Source organism: Sebastes fasciatus, chromosome 6 (assembly GCF_043250625.1).
Source record: "Sebastes fasciatus isolate fSebFas1 chromosome 6, fSebFas1.pri, whole genome shotgun sequence".
Lineage (NCBI taxonomy): Eukaryota > Metazoa > Chordata > Actinopteri > Perciformes > Sebastidae > Sebastes > Sebastes fasciatus.
The window spans coordinates 29,028,810-29,049,922 of NC_133800.1; the positions used below are offsets into that span (position 1 = coordinate 29,028,810).

Here is a 21,113-nt window from a genome sequence, read left to right on the forward strand (position 1 = left end):
CGTTTGTGTTACATTGTGACGCTTCTCAGGAGGGGCTTGGTGCAGTACTGTACCAGAGACAACAAGGCAAGCTGGTCGTCATCGGTTATGGGTCGAGAACACTAACTGCTCCAGAAGCAAACTACCACCTCCATTCTGGGAAGTTAGAGTTTTTAGCAATGAAGTGGGCAATCTGTGAAAGATTTCGGGAGTACCTGTATTATGCACCCTCATTCATTGTCTATACCGACAACAACCCTTTAACCTACGTACTGACCACAGCGAAGCTGAACGCCACAACACACCGGTGGATTGCTGAGTTAGCGGACTTTAAGTTCTCAATTAAGTACCGGCCTGGGAAAGCTAATGGAGACGCTGATGGTTTGTCGAGAATGCCATTAGACATGGAGCAGTACATCCACACATGTTCAAAGGAAATGGAGCCAGAGGTGATAACAACTGTCACACAGGCACTCAAGCTTGACTCCCACGAACATGAGCCCTGGATGTGTCCAGTTACCATCGCTGCAGCATGTACTGATGTAGAGCATGAACGAGTAGCATCCCCAGTGGCAGAAATCTCCACAGAGAACCTAAAGAAAACACAAGAGGATGATCCAGTCATTGGCAAGGTCCGAGAGTATGTCGTCACAGGACAGTGGCCTCATCTGAGAGGAAGAGACCGGCGAGATGACACTTCTGTTCTTGTAAGGGAGAGGAAAAAACTGTATGTCAACGAAGAAGGTATCCTATACAGAAAGTCAGCAGCTCGAGCACAGCTAGTGTTACCTACAGCATTCCATCCGCTGATCTACAGGGAGCTACATGAAGAAATGGGACACCTAGGAGTGGAGCGGACACTCAGCTTGATCCGTGATCGATTCTATTGGCCTCATATGCAGAGAGACGTGGACCATTATGTGACCAAGGTGTGTAGCTGCCTGAAACGGAAGCGGCCGAACAAGCCAACTCGAGCACCGCTGGTTAATGTGGTGACCACATACCCTTTCGAAATGGTCTCAATCGACTACCTGCATCTGGAAAGCTGTAAAGGAGGATACGAGTACATCCTGGTCGTGATAGATCATTTTACACGCTTTGCCCAGGCATACGCATGCACCAACAAGTCAGCAAAAACCGCAGCTGAGAAGATTTTTGGAGACTTTGTGCTCAAGTTTGGATTTCCTGCGAAGCTGCATCATGATCAGGGCAGGGAGTTTGAGAATAAGCTGTTTTCCAAGCTGGAAGAATACTGTGGGATCCAAGGTTCACACACAACACCTTACCACCCAGCTGGAAACGGTCAGACCGAGAGATTCAATCGAACACTTCTTTCCATGCTTAGAAACCTGACAGAGGAAGCCAAGTCAGATTGGAAGAGCTCCTTAGCCAAAGTCGTGCATGCGTATAACTGTACGCGAAGTGAAGCGACAGGATATGCCCCGTACTACCTCCTCTATGGTAGAAATCCCCGGCTACCTGTCGACATCATGTTTGGCCTGACTCCAAGTGATCAGAGCTCTTCTCACAGCGAATATGCAAGTAAGTGGAGAGGGCGGATGCAGGAGGCATACAAGCTGGCATCAAAGACAGTTCAGAAGGAGCAAAACAGATCAAAGAAGCAGTACGACAGGAAGGCGTATGGAGTGGAACTACAGCCAGGGTGTAGAGTGTTAGTGCGGAACTTCAGGGACAGAGGGGGACCTGGCAAGCTCAGATCTTACTGGGAGGAGCAAGTCCACATTGTAACTGAGAGGAAGCACAAGGACAGTCCTGTCTACGTCGTGCAACCTGAAAGAGGCCCAGGAAAGACAAGAGTCCTGCACAGGAACCTGTTACTGCCCTGCGACTTTCTGCCTGTGGAAGAAGATAAGCAGGAGAAAAAGAAAATGGACAAGAGAAAACTGAACACAAATGAGAGGAGTAAAAGGCAAGCAAAGCAGACAGAGAAAGATCTCGACAGTGGTTCAGAGGATGAAAGTAACTGGAGATTCATCACCACACGACCAGCAGAGCCATTCAAACAGGTCAGAAGCCAGCTGAGAGTGGAAGCAGAGGAATTCCAGCCACCACCAGCTGACAGGGAACTGGAGCAAGGCCGTGAGGAAGATGAGTGTCCAGAGGAGAGTGTTGAAGACAGGATGGAACCAGACGTGGAGGATGGAGAAACGGCGGAGGCTGAGCAAGAAACGTCCTCTGAGGAAGCAGATGAGATGGACTCTGAGCAGGTGTCATCATCTGATGAAGCAGATGAGATGGACTCTGAGCAGGTGTCAGCATCTGATGAAGCAGACGAGAGGGGCCCTGAGCCGCAGTCATCTTCCACGAGAAAGTATCCTTTTCGACAAAGAAACCCACCCAAAACACTTACATACAACACATTAGGTCAACCATCAGTCACACACGGACATAAGTGATGTTTACAGCTAAAAGTAGACATAAGTCCATAGTCACATGTTGAGTTCATTGTTGTGACAGTTAAACAAGAAAGAGTTCATAATTACACATTAGTCTTAAGTAAAAATTTAAAATTCATGCAGTATTGTACATCGATTCATATTAAGTAGAGTACCAGAATCCAGACCACTGACACATTGTAGAAAACTGGACATATGTGAGGCATACAGTAGTACATGTGAGTCTGTGTAATGGGTTATGGGGTAGAAATTGGGTCAAAACCTTTCAGCATGAGATACATAGCCCGCAAGAGTAGCGGAGTAGCACTTCAGATATCACTTGGCCAGTGGTGTCTGTGGCTGTCACGTGACATAAAGAGGGAGATAGATGTCATGTCAAAGACTGTTGTGTACAGAGAGTATCCCAAAGACTGACTTCCGTTTTACCTACCGCTATAACTCACCAGTTGAAGACACAAGTTTTCTGGGAAATCTTTAATGTCGAGACGACATTCATTTTGGAGGGGAGAGTGTGGGACCCACAGTAATGTTAGATATAGTGATGGACACTGGACACCCCCCATTCTCATTCTCATGTATATGTTATGTATTGTTTTATTTTTAATCTGATATGTGTATGTGCACTAGCAACTAATATTCTGGTAGGATTATCTGTGGTTATAAAGAGTAAAAGTCATACAGGCACTTCGGGCAGCTAAGGGGTCCTTGGGTGAGATGCAGGAGCGCGAAAGCGTCATTCAGCAGACGTATCGGCAGAATGTAGCCGCGCAATGCTAATGTGCTGTGTTTCTGTGTTTCCAGGTGAGCTAAAGTAGTTAAAAGATGTATAAAAGTAGCGACACAGATGTATAAAGAATGTGTATGAATAAGGGACCAGCGGTAATGTAAACATGAGGTTTATAACGGAGTGTTGCAAGCTGTGAGAAGTATGTTGTGTGTAAAAGTGTTAGCCGTTTGCTAATGAGGACATTTATAGTGTAGCCAACCGGGGCCTGCTAGGATATGAGTTGTGAGTGTACAGAACATGGTCAGTGTGAATGTGTTTTGAAGATTATACAGGAAGCAGACATGTTATGTTTATTGTGTGTTCATAGCCAATGTGAATGTTTATGGTATGCGTCATTCAGCAGACGTATCGGCAGAATGTAGCCGCGCAATGCTAATGTGCTGTGTTTCTGTGTTTCCAGAGAAGAAGTAAAGATTTATTTTAAACTCATGCACGCCTGGAAGTCACTTTGTGTCCAAGTGTGCAACATATATATATATATAGCCCATAGAAATCCCTCCTCATTGTCAGTGAAGAGGGATTTATATATATATATAAATCCCTCTTCACTGACAGAAAAGAGGGATTTATATGGGCTATATATTAATATTTATGTATGAATTTATTAATATATATTGTCAAAAAGATATAAAAATGTCTATTGTATATCTTTTTTTCTATTGCGATATAGGTTAGATGTATATTTCAGGGTTTCTGCCAGTGTATTGCAAGCCTGGCGGCCCTAAATTTACTCCCCACTTGGCCTAATCATCGAGGAATTATGTATTCTTAATATGTTTTTTAAACTAAAATAAGTTACACAAGTAGCCAACTCCTTTAAGGTTTGCTCAGTGTGTGTAGGTTGTGTGCTTAAAGTTAGTGAGTGTCAGTGTGCGGTCGAGAGAGAGAGTGTGTGTAATGGACGGTAAGTGTTACAGCTGTGAACGTAGCAGTGCAGGGTGTCTACTGTTTAGAATGAATATTTATTCATTGAATTAACAGAAATCCCCTATATCATGATAGAAGGTTTTGGCCATATCGCCCAGCCCTAGCCTTTGGGCAGCTGTCAATCGCTGCTCGCGAAACTCACAAACTCTGATCAAAAGGTCAAACTAGGCAGCCCAGATCAATTATGAATCAATATTCTGTTACTGCAATGCCTATTTCTCACCTTAAATGTTTTCAGAAACATATTTTAGTGAACTGTTTGGCTGTAAAATGAGAATCAACATGTTGAAAATAAGGAGCCAAAACCAAGCACCGCCCACCTGACAGAGTAGACTTTCTCATTTTACAGCTAAACGGTACACTACAAGATGTTTCTGAAAACATTTGAGAATCAGTGCTGCCTAGTTTGACAGTTTGATTGCAGCTGCTCTGATTGGTTGTTTTCCTTCGGCGCTGTAAAATCTTGCAATGCTATTAAAAGCACAGGAGGACACGGAGGACACAGAAGAACATGATTTTTTTTTTTCACAGATTATCTGTTTCATGCACTACTGTCAGGATATAGAGACCGTTTATATAAATAACTTCATCATATTTGCTCAAAGTTACCGACTTTAGCTTCAACAGCAAAGATCACTCCAAGCTATTAACCCAAATAAACACTCCAAAATGTCCTTTGAGAAAAGAAGAGATGTTTTTTCTACCTGATGGCTAAATCCATTGCACTTGCACACAGCAGCTTGAATGTAGTAAAGTACTGATACTCTATAATAATAAACTTTCTTATAATCAGTGACCCAGCAGCAGCAGTACACAGGATGAGTACAGCTCAAAAATTGACATGTTGGTGTTTTCAGCACCTAGATAACACAGCACCCATCCAGAGACTCTCATCTGTGCTCACATGATTAATGCTTTAAGACAACATCTTGACAACAGTGACAGAGTGAAGACTGGTGTGAACATTCAGTCAAGTGACAGATAATACACCTGGAATACGTTGATAAAAACACACAAGCTTCCTTTTCACCATTTACTGTGGTATAATCGAATGTGACAAAAATCTGCGTTCTGAGCTAAATGTTTCCTTTGAGTCTTTGCCACAACAATTGTTGAAAAGGTAGCCACACATGAATGGATTATCCTCAGCATTCTGCACCATTATCACAAAAATCATTGCCCACTTTACAGATAACGTGTAATGGTAATATTACCTCCAAGGCATTATGTCCACATCCAGTGTATGCAAAATCCAAAGTGAACACGGAGTACGTAATGTGCTTTGGTGATCTCAAATCAGTCCTGTGTGTACAGTTACCATTGCAGACACAATTCATGCCATGCAAGCATGATGCTGCCAAGGACTTACTGGGCATTGGTTGAGTCCATACTGTACTCCTCTTGATACCTGGACGCAGCACACATGGACACAGATAGGCACAGGTTAGGAGAGAGTGGGGTCGAGAAAGCAGGAAAAAAGGGAAGGAAAGAGCAAGAAAAGGGATGCCACTGCGATTGATTTGCAATCACTTGCATCTCGAGTCAGAGTGCAACCATTTTATAACCTTGTAGAAGAATCTGAACAGTTTGTGCAGCAAGAAGGATCAAGATGGGATCTGATACCATGTTGATATCAGATTAATAATATCGGTGATGAGACATCTACCAGTTATTGTGTTAGAATATCGGGGCGGAACTGGATGTTTACTAATTAATGCACGATGATAAGCATCGTAGCCTCGGGGCCTCAAGTCATATCAAGGCGCCCCCGCAAATACAGATCCTGTATTTGAGCAGCTGCTTCTTACTGCACAGTCAAAGTCTACTGTCAAGACTTTTCCACCAAGGTTTCGTTGATTGAGTCACCTCCAAACTCCAAATACAAGTAAATAGAAACATTTTACAGTGGAAATTGACTGAATCTGAGCTCGACGGGAAATACTAAATGTATTTCGGAGCTATAATTCATAGGGCGCATGCAAGGCAAACACTGCTCATTAAAGTTAATAAAAAAACAATGCTTCAGCTGGCTTAAGAACAGATGGGACACTTAATGCAAACCACAGGGGATCAGTGGACACACCTCCGTGGTCAATCTCATAGGTTGAGGTTACCATGGAGAAAGAGTGTGTAACACTGATGGAACGGACGGACAGAGAGACATACCCAGATATTGATTTTAATGATCAGGAGTCAAAGGTCAAACACTCAGATGGATTTTATGCAGAACAATTTGAGTTGTGCACTCTAAGACTATGACTCCCTTTGGAAACCAATTGCTGAGGCTGAACCACAGAGTTGAAGTATTTTATGTATGGTATAGTAATGTGTTTCCTAATAGTGCACACATTCATTTCAAATATACAAAATTGCAAATAAAATCAACCCAGTAATCACACACAGACAAAGGTGACACAGCACAACGTGGAATTGGCTGAGGCAGAAACCCACAAAGCCACTGTGACTTTTATCACAGTGGACAGTTTAACGCAACTTATAACACAGGAGTGACTAATAACATTCATTATGAAATTGAGCCATCATTAATGTTATTTGTTACAGGTGTGCTATAACAAGTCAAATGTCTGCTACAGAAAACTAAAGATCCCTTATCCCCTTACAGAAATATATAGAAAGCATTAAGAGCAGAGCTTTCATACCAATGTTTCTTGTAGTGTGCACTTTCCTTCAGAAAATGTCTGATATCTAACTCTAAAATTCAGTCCCGATACAGTAAAGGTTATCAATTTTAACTAGGGCTGTCAATAGATCAAAATATGTAATCGTAATTGATCGAAAATGAATAGCAAATTTTTGTATCTGTTCAAAATGTACCTTAAAGGGAGATTTGTCAAGTATTTAATACTCTTATCAACATGGGAGTGGACAAATATACCAGAGTACGATTACTACGTTCACAACCGCCCAAACAAACTGCACCAGAGTTTGATTAAAACAGACTAAATGTTGGCTTGTGAAAGTGCCCTTACTGAATAGCCAATTAGTTTTGATTCATACATATAATAAAATCTGCATACCCCCCTACAGTTCAGTTGGTCTTCTGTGTAATATAACTGAAAGATATTACTGTACATTGAGCCCCTCAGCCAAAGATTTAAAACACTATTAACAGAATTATTATTTGAGTATCAAGTTTGTAGGTTGTTGCACTGCTCTTGCAATTCAAAAACGTGTGTAAATACACTGTAAGTCTAGTGAGTAAGACGCTTCAAGGTCCTGCCCAAAGCACGTCTAAAAATATCAATTTCGTGGTGGATGGATAAAAATATAATTCAGGTTGATATCCCTTTGAAGCTTGTAAACACTCAAAGCCTGTCTGCTGGTCAGAGTGTGAAGAAGGAAAGCTGAAGGAATCTGTGTTGTAAAAAGGTCGTCATTTGGCAGCTCAGGCCGTTTGGCTGAAAAGTTTTTGACAAAACAAGGAACATCATCGTCCCATTAACGCCTTTCTAAAAGGACTAATGGAGTGTCCATTAAACCCAGGAAGTAGCCGGTCACAAGAGAGGACCCATCCCATTTCAGTAATTAACCAAGAACCTTTCGGCATCTCAACCACAGTGCATAGTCGATTATTATGGGTCCCAGGAACCAATGAAATCGTTAGCTGTGGAATTCAGTCCAATGGCTTTTAGTGGAATTTGGATTAATGTTCCGCAATGTTCGTTCGTCTGTAGCTTTTTAGTAATGCTGCCATAAAAAGATTTAAAAAATGCTCAATGATAGGAAAAAACAGGTTTTAGTTAGCAATGATATTGCAAGAATGAGCTTGACATTGTTAAAAGCCAGATTCAATTCAATATTCAATTAATTTCACTTTATTTTAGACATGTAGTGCATATAAGAGGGCGATAAAAGATATAACAAAGTTCAACTGCATTGAGGAATATGCAACAAAACTGATGCACTGTATGTGGCAGAGCAACACTTCACTTATTTTCCAGCTATTTGACTGGTGCACTTACTGTACTACTGTACCAGTGTGATTTGCTAGGTGCCGACTGCCCCTTTATAAACTTAAGTTCAGAAGTGAAAGAGCAATTTGGAAAAGATTAGTCCGCTTATCACGGACACTATACAGTATATAAAAAGAACGATATCAACCCCTCTGTGGTGATCCCACTGTCCATTTTTTGGCTATTTGACAACACTTTAATGAGCAATAAAGATGCTATCTGGCTGCTAAGAGCTTTAGAAGTGTAGAGGCTAAGATAAACAGAGGCTCCCTTTGCCTCCATTAGCTGACAATACTCAACACACTGAATCTGTTCCTCTGTTTCATATTCATGCAGCTAGCAACATGATGCCCTTCACGTCTTACTCTAATTATGATAAAATATATACACCGAAAATGCAAATAGATCCTCACCTCTTTGCAGCAGATGTGGAATCACAAGTATGAGCTGAGCTACTGAGATAACAAGTGCAAAATGAGCAGCACTTTCAAAGTATTACATTCACTGAGAACTGCCTCAAGGACTGACTGATATAAAGTGGGAGGGCCTCACGCACGTACATACACCATCTCTGCAGCAATTTCAAGGGCAAATGGGATTTGTAGTTTTCAATCTGTTTACCTGCGTCGGGAAGCTTGCCAAACTTTCCTCATATACTACAGCTCCCATACTGTTCCTCACATGCCACAGAGGCAGCTCAAGTTCTCCCCTCCAAAAATATGACTAGTCAGTTGCAGTAACTTAACACCAAGTTAACAAGAACAAGACTACAACAAAACAACAACATCCTGCCCTATAGCTTAATTATTCTGGCCATAACCTATATGATAAGGTGCTGATCTGTACATACACCTGGTGGACACGATCACCCACATACTCCTCATTCTCACAGAAAATACCTGTGTCTGACTGGCTGGCAAGTGTTCATTAAAACCTTATAATAGAACACCTCACACATAGTTCAGGTCAACAGCTAAACCTCAGTTCTAAATCGGTCTGCAGGTATATTAAACTGCAGGTAACCATAGCAACAGTACCTCTGTACCTTTGTGCTACGCTACCAGCTACAGTGACTCTTACTGTGCTTTTGAAAGTGACCTGACCAGGTGTTAAAATGACTGCGAGGAACATTTAAAAAAAAATGGAAGGACAGAAAAAGTAATTGGATCATGATTTAAACGATGCCTCTGGCAATGGTATACGCAATATAGAATATAATTGCAGATACAGCATCAGCCATTATTTTCGTATAGCAGTGTCAAGACATCTCATCATGTATTATGGATTACTTACAGGGTTATTATGGGGTGTGGACAATAGGACGATATATATCATGAGACAATAACATCCAGCTATCCTGTTTATCTCTGCGTCAGTGTATTAGATCATTATGGATAATGTTGCAATCAATGAGCAGAACAGTTTTGTGGCTATACTCTACTGGACTTTCTACAGTATATGATTTCTGCCTTTATTTGTCAGGTATTTAGTAGGGGAGTCACAATTTCAATCAAAATTAACTTCCGAAATTAACTTCGGATCTCAACCATCAAAATCAAGTCTTTTTTGCACTCAGAACTAGCCAGGCATGATGGGAAACGTGGGCCGTCCCTGTCACTACGATACTCAGGCCATTTCCTGAATGCCTGTGGCATTTTACACTGCATGAATTAGCCTAGCGGCTAGCTGATTTGGGTTAGTTAGATAGTTACTTTTTCTTACATAGCTCTTCTACTCTTACTTGGTGTAACATTAAGTTACTGCGTCTCCCGACAGAACAATACCCCAGTTGAATTTCAGCCTACATGCACTTTTTTCAGCTCAACAGTGTTGAATTAGTGCAGCTGATATTGGCTGTGACAGCAAGATGCTAGCGGGCTGCTGAGTGTCGTCTCTCAGCTCCGCTCACAGACCGTATTTTTGTAGATTACAGCACACTTGTAATGCACTGCAGAAGGATTTATGTTTTGTTTTTGTAATGATTATGTACTGAGGTATCACACAGATAATGGTATTGAAAAGATGCAGCTTTTTATATATATAAAGTCTAGTTATAATGTGTTAACATTGTCTAAATAAGAAAGGAGTTTGAATTTGAAAGTGTAAATGTTTTCAGGTTGTCAGGGCATGAAACCTATGATCTGTTGATCTTTACGAATCAAGACTCCATATTCTAACCATGGCATGTTTAAATTGAAAAATTGAAGATTTGGAGAATGATGTCACCGCTAGTATTTAATTCACTGAATTTTAACGCAAACACATTCTCTGTCTGGTTATTTTAAGTTGCTTTTGTGCACAAATTGAGAATTGTATTTATTTTGTACTACTCTGCATTGAACCGATCCCGTTTTCCTAGTTTCTCAATAGAATTTCCAGAAATGTTACTATCTCAATATATTGATAGAAAAGCTGCTCATAGTACGGTGTCCACTCCGTTGTTGATGCTCCAAGCATGTGCAGATTACTGATGGTGTACAAGTGACTCATCAGAAACACTATGGACTCAATGATGACCGCGTTCTAGAGAGCTCTCTACCAAGCAGAGCGCTCTCCTCCCTTTTTTTTGCAAAAAAAAACAGATTACGAAGGTAGCAGCTGCTGGTGCTACTCTGCGTAACCCAGGTTGTGAGCTTTTTCTGGGGCACGGCTCAGATTCAGTTCAGCCGACTGTGTGAGCTCTTCAGTTTGGCAGCTTTCGCTCGAAATATCCTACATTCTCACATTCTTCAGGCCTTCTAATTGATTCTCTGTTAACTAAATCCCTCAAGACGCTAGACAAGGCAGGTGAAACGATGGTGTGATTGATGATCTGGCCAGTACATATACACTTGTACAACACACAGCCAAGCACACACTCGTATCTCAGTGTTACAGAGACTTAATTAAAGGCCAATTGCACGCTTTAAGACGTTTCCTCCTGATATCTATATAAAGATTTTGTTTAGGGGCATGCATGGCAACCAGGGCACTCGTTATTTTCGAGTTTCAACTCTCAAGTCAACTGCGGAGAGATTTCATCCTTAATGAAAAATAATGACGCACAACATGCAATTTACCCCAAGGACCACATTAAAACCCCTCATTAAACCTCGGGTGCTCAAATCAAAATAAAAGCATATTGTTCTGTGAAAGCAGGGCGCTATAAATAAGCATAGAAGACAAAAGGGCAGAGGAAACATTCTTTAGCGGTCTGTGCAATAAATAAGTTGTGAAATGCTGTACAATCATTTACAACCACAGTGTGTAATCGGGCAGCGACGAATTTGCAAAGAATATGAAAAAGTAATCAGCTGGAAATCTGATGGATAAACAAACATGGTTTTTTTTTCATGGCAGACGAATTCTTCAATAATTGTGTGGAAGTATTAATGATAAAGCCACACATAACAAACATGGTGCATTAAAAGCAACCACAACGAGGCCAACATCCAACTATAAAAGAGAATAAAATAGCTGAGATTGTAAACAAGCAGAGGACAAGAGGTTTGCAAAATAACACATCCTTTTCTATTCTAATGAGCTGCTTCTCTTTTATTACATCTACATTCATCTTAATATTTATTTAAACCGTGTTCATATCCGTTACCTTTCAGCTATTTCCCAACTGACTAATGCTTACAGCAAAAGAAACTCTCATTTAGCTTTTGCAGATTAATGAAGAACTATTACCCAAGGCAGCTGCTGGGGGAGCCTCAAAATTTGGATTAAAAATCCACAGCTCATTTTTCATCTTTAAATGAATCTAAATTACTGTATAAAAAACACAATACACTGCACCATTTGAAGAGGATATCTGCATCAAAGCGTCTACAGTGGGACAACACAACCCAGTCGCCAAAAAAAATGATGGCATTGGATGTTTCTGCAAACCACGGGATACGTTGAATGTAGGGCTGTCGATCGATTACAATATTTACACATATACAATATTACAGTTTTTATCTGCTCAAAATCGACCTTTAAAAGGAAGATTTATCAAGTATTTAATACTCTTATCAACATGGGAGTGGGCAAATATGCTTGCTTTATGCAAATGTACCTACATTTGTTATTGGAAATCAATTAACAACACAAAACAATGACACATATTGTCCAGAAACCCTCACAGGTACTGCATTTAGCATAAAGAAATGACTGTGACTTGCCACAAACTGCATGGGATTATCATAAAGTGGGCATGTCTGTAAAGGGGAGACTCGTGGCTACCCATAGAACCCATTTTCATTCACATATCTTGAGGTCAGAGGTCAATGGACCCCTTTGAAAATGTCCATACCAGTTTTTCCTCGCCAAAATTTTGTGTAAGTTAAGAGTGTTATTTAGCGTCCTTCGTGACAAACTAGTATGACATAGTTGGTACCAACGAATTTATTAGGTTCTCTAGTTTCATATGATGCCAGTATCTTCACTCTAGCTTTAAAACTGAGCCCGCTACAACCTAAAGAAATCGCAAGCTGCATTAATGCATTAAAGAAATTAGTGGCGTTAAAACAAATTTGCAATAACCTGTTATTATCGTATTAACTGTGACAGCCCTAGCATAGACAGAAAAATATAAAAATGAATAAATGATTTCATCAATCCATCAAAGAGTCAATCAAAAAGTGGAAAACATGAATGGCAAAAATCAAAGTCTACCATGTAGCTTTGATATTGAGGAGGAATTGCTGACAGACCAAGACCTAGAAAATGTAAAAAGTATTACAACTTGATAAAAAGCAGAAGTGCTTTCGACTGACAGACGTGAGCTCTGTAGCTCTGTAGAAAGCTCAGTGCTGCTGAAACGTCAGCAGATGGTATAAAGTCTATGCTGCATATCAGTCAATCAAAAGCCCTGCTTTTTATCAAGTTGCTGCTCTGTTGGCCTACATCCGAGAAAATACACAAATCATCCCGAGTAATATACTGGTGCAGCCTTAATGAGAATATGACTAACAGCTCCCACTGAGCTCTAAAATTCAGATTCATTTGCCAAACCAAATGCCCATTTTCCAAACAGATTTTTGACGGAGAGGCAATGTGGTGGCGAGGCTGGATGAAGCCAAAATAAATCTGCGTGAGTTTATCTGTTTTGACCACATCCTGTGTTTAAAGATGGTTAATCCCTCTGTTCCTGAAGATCCACCAAGTCTCATTTAGTCTATTTACTGCCCACAGTTAATACAGTAGATATCAATACTGTATAGAGACTCCTATAGACAGAAACATCAAGGGGGACACCCAGGTGCTGTAAATATGCTGAAATAGATACATTCTTTATAAACCGTGTCGTACAATGGGCCAGTTATTGATTATCTCACTTTACCCTCCACCCCCTCTCATCCTCCAGCCAGCTGGACACAAATCCCACGCTGATCACATTTCACAACCTATAAATCTCTCGGACTCCTGACAACATCATGTCAGCCTGCAGGGGGTCACACTGGAAAAGAAAATGTTGTCATTTCTGAAAGTATTGTGACAGGGGGATGATCAAATGCAAATGTTTATCCATTCATTTAAGATATAAGAACTCGTTGCACAGAGTGGAAACCTAACCACACTAAAAGGTTGACAGTGGTCCAAGTCTGGTTGCCCAGGGCAACTGGCCAACTGATGCATTAGGGTTTTACAGCCTCAGCCATTTTCACATATTGTGTATTAGATCCCCATACAAACAGTCTGGCAGTGCCACTCCTCAATATTGTTCAACTTCTCAAAAATGACTGGAAGCTGGTCTGTTCAGAGCAGGTGTCAGCTGACTCACTGGTCTTTGTAAGACTTTGATCGCTCTGACAGATCTGCTGTCATCACTACAACCACCTACAGTGCACCAGCTTCATCATCTCCATCATTGTTATCAGCACATATCATCGATCGTGCTCATTATTGCTACATGTCACTGCTATCTTTGCCAGCTTCATCATCATCGCCAACACTTTCATTAATATCAGTATCCTCCCAATACACTGATTTCATAATCACAGTCTAATATCTTGTTATTCGTTTTTGATAGCAGTGACGGCAAATTGCCACGTCTTCATAATTTTAATCTCATCTATATACATTTGACACATTCATGTATCTTACTAGATGACAGCTGATAATTAACCGATTGTTCTGTCATCTAAGGCTCAAACCTTCATTCATTAGCGTTGACATAAAAAGGAATGTCAGCAGTACAGAACAGGTAACTCAATGTCAGATTTTTTTGCATCCTCAGCTGAACAACTACAGTAATTGCTTTCTTGTTACTTGTAAAAATGCAGAATGGATCACTCTGAGCTAAGGGCAGATCTATTATTTTTGTAACTTTCCAGTGGTGTTCCTCATGTATTCAAATCCGAACATTCACATTTTGGTCAAAGTACGTATGTTTTAGCATTAAAATGCTGTATTCCCAAGCCCTTTGAAAAAATTTTCCCACATGACCTGATGTAGGTTTCTGCATGATGACGCTGCCTCATGTACATGTACGTGTATGTATACTCCTTAGTGTAGTACATACAGTAACTTAGACGGCGGTCGGCACGCTTCCAGTTTGGAAAAGCAGACAAGAGTACCGGCAGGGAAGCTAATATACTGCTGTAGACACCACGTTAGTTCAGATCCGAAAGTCACAAAATAACAAACAAACTATCCGATCAATGCAGCGGTAGACCAGCAATTCTGTTCTGCGAGGTAAAATTACTGTTTTTGTCAATAGAGTCTTGCGGCTTTGAAAAGAGAACAGGTAATGGCTTCAGTTCCCCGTCGAAAAGTGCTGTCTGACGGCAAAGTAAAGCGGTAAAAATATTCTAAATATAGAGTACACTTAAAGTGATATTGGTTTTTGGTAAGTGGGCCTTTTTTTAGGTCGCTAAAATACACTTACCTCGCTGTCAGACAGCCCTTTCCGACGGGAACTGAAGCCATTATATCGCTCTCTTCGAAGCTACCAGATTACATTGACAAAAACAGTAATTTTACCTGGTAGAACACGGGAGTATACATACAACCCCACTTCAAAAAACCCTAACTAACCCTCTCAGTTATTCCCAAAACAGCACAGCTAATGTTGACTCAGCTAGCCAATATTCATAACCTTATTGATTAGCTTCCTTTGGTAGCCTACGTTGCTGCTTTTTGCTAACGGCTGAGTTGGTGTTTCCATTTGAAAAACCAAGAAAAGAACACAGTTGGAGATCAAATATATAGTTTAAATTGGGTGAAACCATTTATTGGCAAAAGTAAACAAGATGTCTTTGGAAATTATGCCATTAGCTCCACTACATTATACTGTATTTGCTAAAGAAGGTAATTATAAAACAAAAAAGAAGATAACTAGAAAGATGGTGTCATCTCGAGCCTCAAATCTTCCTGACCCATCTTTAATGCTAATTAATCTGCAATCTCTGAGTATATGGAGATAACACTGTCAACTCTGCAACACATCATTCATCCTTCTGGGTCTGTCATCCAAAATATAGCAGCTAAACGAGACATTTTGTCTTAAGGGAAAGCTTTGCAGAGGTGTATGTATTCAGTTTTTAGGACTGTATTGCGTAAGTTCACTGGCAAACATTGAAAAGTGCTTAGGTATTTTTGGGGAACTTGCAACCCTGAAGATTTCTCAATGGGTCTCTATTATTGATGGGAGGTTAAAGTGAAGGAGAGAGAGCAGGCATTTTATTAATATTTAAAGACACATCACCACGTAGAGCTTCTTGGTTAGGATTTAAGTGGTGATAAGCCTTGATAATGTGCCAATTATTTCACTGCATGCATTTTTTTGCACCACATAGAATAACCTATATCACAACACAGACATATTGTATGGACTAAATGTTTTTCACAGATGCATTACACAATACTGCATTATAGATCCTTTCTGATCACAAACATGAGCAAAAGAAATGCCAATGCCCTCAAATAAATATTGACCAGAAAACTGTGTGCTGTAAATACTGAGACAGAACACACTGCACCAGCGAGCATATTGGCTGTGCAGCGGTCTCTGAAACGCTGCCAAACAAGCACAATCTTTCCGTTTTCGGCCCAAACCAACCTCATATAACCTGCAGGATAAAGAGTGCCAATCTGAGCTTTAATGGCATGCATTTCTGCTGATCTCAAATTCTTTTATCTCCCTGAAAGGAAAAAAAAAAACATTCAGTCTCCCTCAGTTCATACAGGTTCAGCCCATCTCACACAAAACCACAATCTAATTTGTCTACCAAATGGTAGGAGAGAGTCCTGACGGAGGAAGTCTGCATGCAGATTCTATTGAGTGGTGCTGAAATAATCTTTTTGAAGGTATGTCAACATAATCTCCTGTGGTTTGCATTTTTTATTTCATCTATCAATCTGGTTGTAGATGTAAAAAATAACCTGGGTGGCATAATAACATTTTCCCAACCTATATATATGAAAACAAAAAATCAGGATTCATAAAATTGTAATGGGAATGCAGCATGCTCTGAATTATGTAATCACAATATACTGCAGCCATTCAATGAATCTGCTGAGAGGGAAAATGATTGACGGCAGAAGCAAATCATTCAAGCTGTCATGAAATTGACTCATAAAGAGGAGCACTATGTTTCACCTCAATGTGGAAAATGAAGCGTAACGACTACACATTCATACAAATGTCCCTGGGAAATAACAATTAACTGGTTAACGGATTTAAAGGTAATGGAATATTGATCAACTTTTGCCTGAGGATAATTACGAGCTAAGTTATTAGGAAGACTTTATGCACCATGCGCTCGCATCATCATGGTTGGTTTTTTTCGCGGATGCTGCAAGCGAGCAGAAAACATGCGACTCTGGTGCGGAATCTGCGGCAGCTACCTTTGGCCGGCATCGCTCCCAAAAGAGCCCATGGTCCGGAGAGGAGGGCTGGCGGAGGGGTTGACCCAGGTGGGCTCGGGGGTTTTCTGCGCTTCGGTCTTGACATCGGGGTCGATCTCCGAGGGAGAGGGCGTCAGCTTAGCGCCTGCCATGGCTCCCTAGCTGCCTCCTCCAGAGCGGTACCTCCAGCACAGACTGTCCTCCTTCCTTCCTCCTTGGTGTCAGATCGGGCTCACACACTCGGAGAAAACCGCATCCCCAGTCTTTCACTGGTGCTGCACGGAGGTGGAGGCGGAGGGAGAGCGTCTCCCTCCCTGCTGCTGCAGCATCATCACGGGTTCCTCCTCAGACACACTGAGAGCGGAGCATCAGCCTGTTGTCTCCTCTCCTCCTGATTATCGAGCTCTCCTCCATCCCTGATGATGGAGATGTGAGGTCCCCGTGCGTCGTCACGATGTCACGTCGGCTAAACCGACGACGGGCTCCCTAACGGCTTACATAACATGGTCAAAATGTAATGATCCGAGATTCCTTCTGATCTGACCGCCAATTATTCACCTTCATCTCCATCAGTGCATCGCCTAGTCGCCATGGTTACCGCTTTCAATAGAGCACATACCTTAACAACTGAAATGGTGAATTATGTCAATCATTGTCGTCCTCACTGAGAGAGATCTTCATTATTCAGCTCCTTGTTATCGTTTCGACTATGAACCACCAGAATAATGAGATGCCACATTAGCCAAATGAGCAGGTGGCCTAGATACACACACTCCATGGTAACATGCCGGTTTGCATGCACGTGACACCTGTAGTAGGCCGAGGCTATACAACATGATGTTAGAGTCGGTTCATTTCAACAAGTAGAAAGCTTTTTTAGAGACACTTCACATCCCTCCTCACAAGTTTCTTGAATAATGGGGAATCCTGAGAAACACTGATACATTCAATAGAATTATTATCACAACAATCAATCAATCAATCAATCAGTGCATCCTGAACCCTTACCACCAGCTGGTATACTAAATAACTATAAAGTAGGGCTGTCAATTGATTAAAATATTTAATTGTGATTAATCGCATGATTGTCCATTATTAATCTCAATTAATAGCACTTTTTTTCTGTCCAAAATGTACCTTAAAGGGAGATTTGTCAAGTATTTAATACTCTTATCAACATGGGAGTGGGTAAATATGCTGCTTTATGCAAATGTATGTATTTATTTATTATTGGAAATTAATTAACAACACAAAACAATGACAAATATTGTCCAGTAACCCTCACAGGTACTGCATTTAGCATAAACAAATATGCTCAAATCATAACATGGCAAACTGCAGCCCAACAGGCAACAACAGCTGTCAGTGTGTCAGTGTGCTGACTTGACTATGACTTGCCCCAAACTGCATGTGATTATCATAAAGTGGGCATGTCTGTAAAGGGGAGACTCGTGGGTACCCAGAGAACCCATTTTCATTCACATATCTTGAGGTGAGAGGTCAAGAGACCCCTTTCAAAATCGCCATGCCAGTTTTTCCTTCGCGACAAGCTTCTATGACATGGTTGGTACCAATGGATTCTTTAGGTTTTCTAGTTTCATATGATGCCAGTGTCTTCACTCTAGCTTTAAAACTGAGCCCGCTACAACCTCTGAAAGATCAGCGGTCCATCAGACTTTTAAGAGGTTAATTAAAAATCTCAACTCAAAGATATTCAGTTTACAGTCATAGAGGAGTAAAGAAACCAGAAAATATTCACATTCAAGAAGCTGGAATCAGAAACTTTTGACTTTTTTTTTTCTTAAACAATTACTCAAACCGATTATCAAAATTATTGACAACTAATCGATTAATCGTTGCAGCTCTAGTTGCCAGTAACCACTAAAATGCCACACAGTCAGTGTTTTCTGATCCATCTGACTTGCATGTGTTTGGAAAGTGGAAGAAACTGGAGCACCTCAATGAAACATGCAAACAGGGCAGATGATCACACAGACTGGACTGAGAACAACACCTCCCAACTGTGAGGTGACAGTGTTAACCACATGGCACTGTAACTGCTTTCATAAGCAGTCAATAGTGCACAAGCATTTAAGAACTTCAAGATACATCCTGTATTTAACTTGTGAGGGGGCTCTGTCAGTAGCCTCGCGGGTGATTTTCACATCAATCAACCAGGAAAGTGGTTGTACAACAGGTCAGGTGTACAAGATAGGAGACAATGCATGGATGATAATGATGTCTTTCTCTCCGTTTTCAGTTGGTATAAATTCCCAGCTTATACTTCAGCACCTATTTATAAATATCGGTTAATATTTCTTATCTCCTGTTCATGATCTGCAGGCCTTATTGACAGCCGTGTGTTTACAGGATGCAGTTTGTTTCTAATGTAGCCAGAGCAGCCGCATGAGCTGAACTCTCATTAGTAATGTATTTAGGAAATACATAATACAATCTACATTCATTGCACACGGCATTTTGAGCTTAGCCTTCAGGAAACACATTCAATTATCTGTTGATAGCTGCCATGGGATTAGAGAGGTGGGCCTGTGAAGAGAGGGTTGCGTAGTTAATCCCTGTCAGGATAGGAACATTTGGGGAGGTGAGGGAACAGAAAAATCATCCCCTTTTTCCCCTTTTTTTTTATATTTGAGCAAACTACTTCCCCCCGACTGTTCCAGTGGAGCAGCCCCCTGGTTTAAAACCGACTCAGGTTTTACCGATTAACCCCGAGTTGTCAGTGTGTGTCACTATACGCCTGTAAAGGCATTGGCGATAATGTGTAGCGAGACAACTTCCTCTGCATAAATAATGTAAGGGTATTCTCCACCTCAACTCGTATCCTAAATTCCAAACAGCATTATCAAGCACTTAAAACTGTAATGCATGTAATGGGAAATGAAAATATGCAGATCAATGAACAACATGGTATTATTTAATCATGTGAAAAATGTTCTTGATGCAAATCATGTGTCCGTCCTGTAAGTGCTTGTGGACTGGTGTTAGTTCAGTGCAAAGAAAGGACAGAAAAAATGAATGGACTGAGAAAGAGAAGATATGCCGGAGAATGATGGAGGAAAGGAGGCAGATAAGTTCATCAGTGGCAGAAACAGGTGCATAGTAGAAGCACAGATTTGAGCATAGAGACACCTTGTGGTGAAGTAGAGAACTGCAGACTGTGTGAGTCTTATCTGAAAACAGCAGCAGGGCAAAAAACACACTGTGGTACAAGAAACAGGCATCGACGCAATGTACTGGATATCTAATGACACAGATGGCAGGATGGCCCTGGGTTTTATCTCCCGTGAGGTCGTACTAATGCAGCGCCCTTGAACAAGCTGCTCAGCCTCTTTATATGCTTCAGGTACATCACAAAAGCTGCTGGAACCTGCAGCATCCCAACCAGCGGAAAATAAGACAAATTATGCTCCAATGACGCAAAAAATAAGCCTAGAAAACCAAATCTAGAGGCACTAAACATGATTCAAATTAGGGATGCACCGATACCGATACTGACTCAAATAGCTGGATTGGGTGTCGGTGACATCTACAGTATGTTTATATACTATATACATTATATACTGAAATTGTAATTCCTATTTAAGTTTTGACCAATTGCATTAAAAAGGTTTGCACTTGAATTGTAATTCCTGTTAATTTTCAAGATTGTTTACCAAATTGCTGGTGTAAGATTTATTATTTCAATAAAGGTCAGCAAATGCCTATCTATGTATTTATTTGTTATATTTTCTTTTTACAACGTTAGGAAAGCAACGTTTAAGTCCAGCCTGATGTTGCCTTACACATAAAAGAAGTCACTTCCACACAATGAGGCATACAGCTCATTAATTGAACACTGGTATCGGATCGGTACTCATTATCGGCTGATACCCATCGGGACTGAAAAAGTCGGATTGGTGCATCTCTAATTAAAATTGACATCTATTAAAAGGACCAGTGTGGAACATTTAGGGGATCTATCGGCAGAAATGGAATATAATATTAATAAGTATGTTTTCTTTCCCGTATAATGACCTGGAATTAAGAATCGCATTTTCGTTAGCTTAGAAGGAGCCGTTTATATCTACATAGGGGGCGGGTCCTCGTTACAGAATCCGCCATGTTGCTTCACCATGTTTCTTCAGTAGCCCAGAACGGACAAACCAAACACTTAACTTTTCCTGCTTGGATAACGTTACTTGCTCACGTCAC

General features: G+C 40.8%; 1 protein-coding gene across 17 annotated transcripts in view; it reads left to right on the plus strand.

Annotated features, from left to right (window-relative positions):
- Nucleotides 1-21,113, plus strand: part of kcnt1b (potassium sodium-activated channel subfamily T member 1b) — a 117,592-nt gene that overhangs the window by 31,690 nt on the left and 64,789 nt on the right. The gene's annotated exons all lie outside the window — the stretch shown is intronic.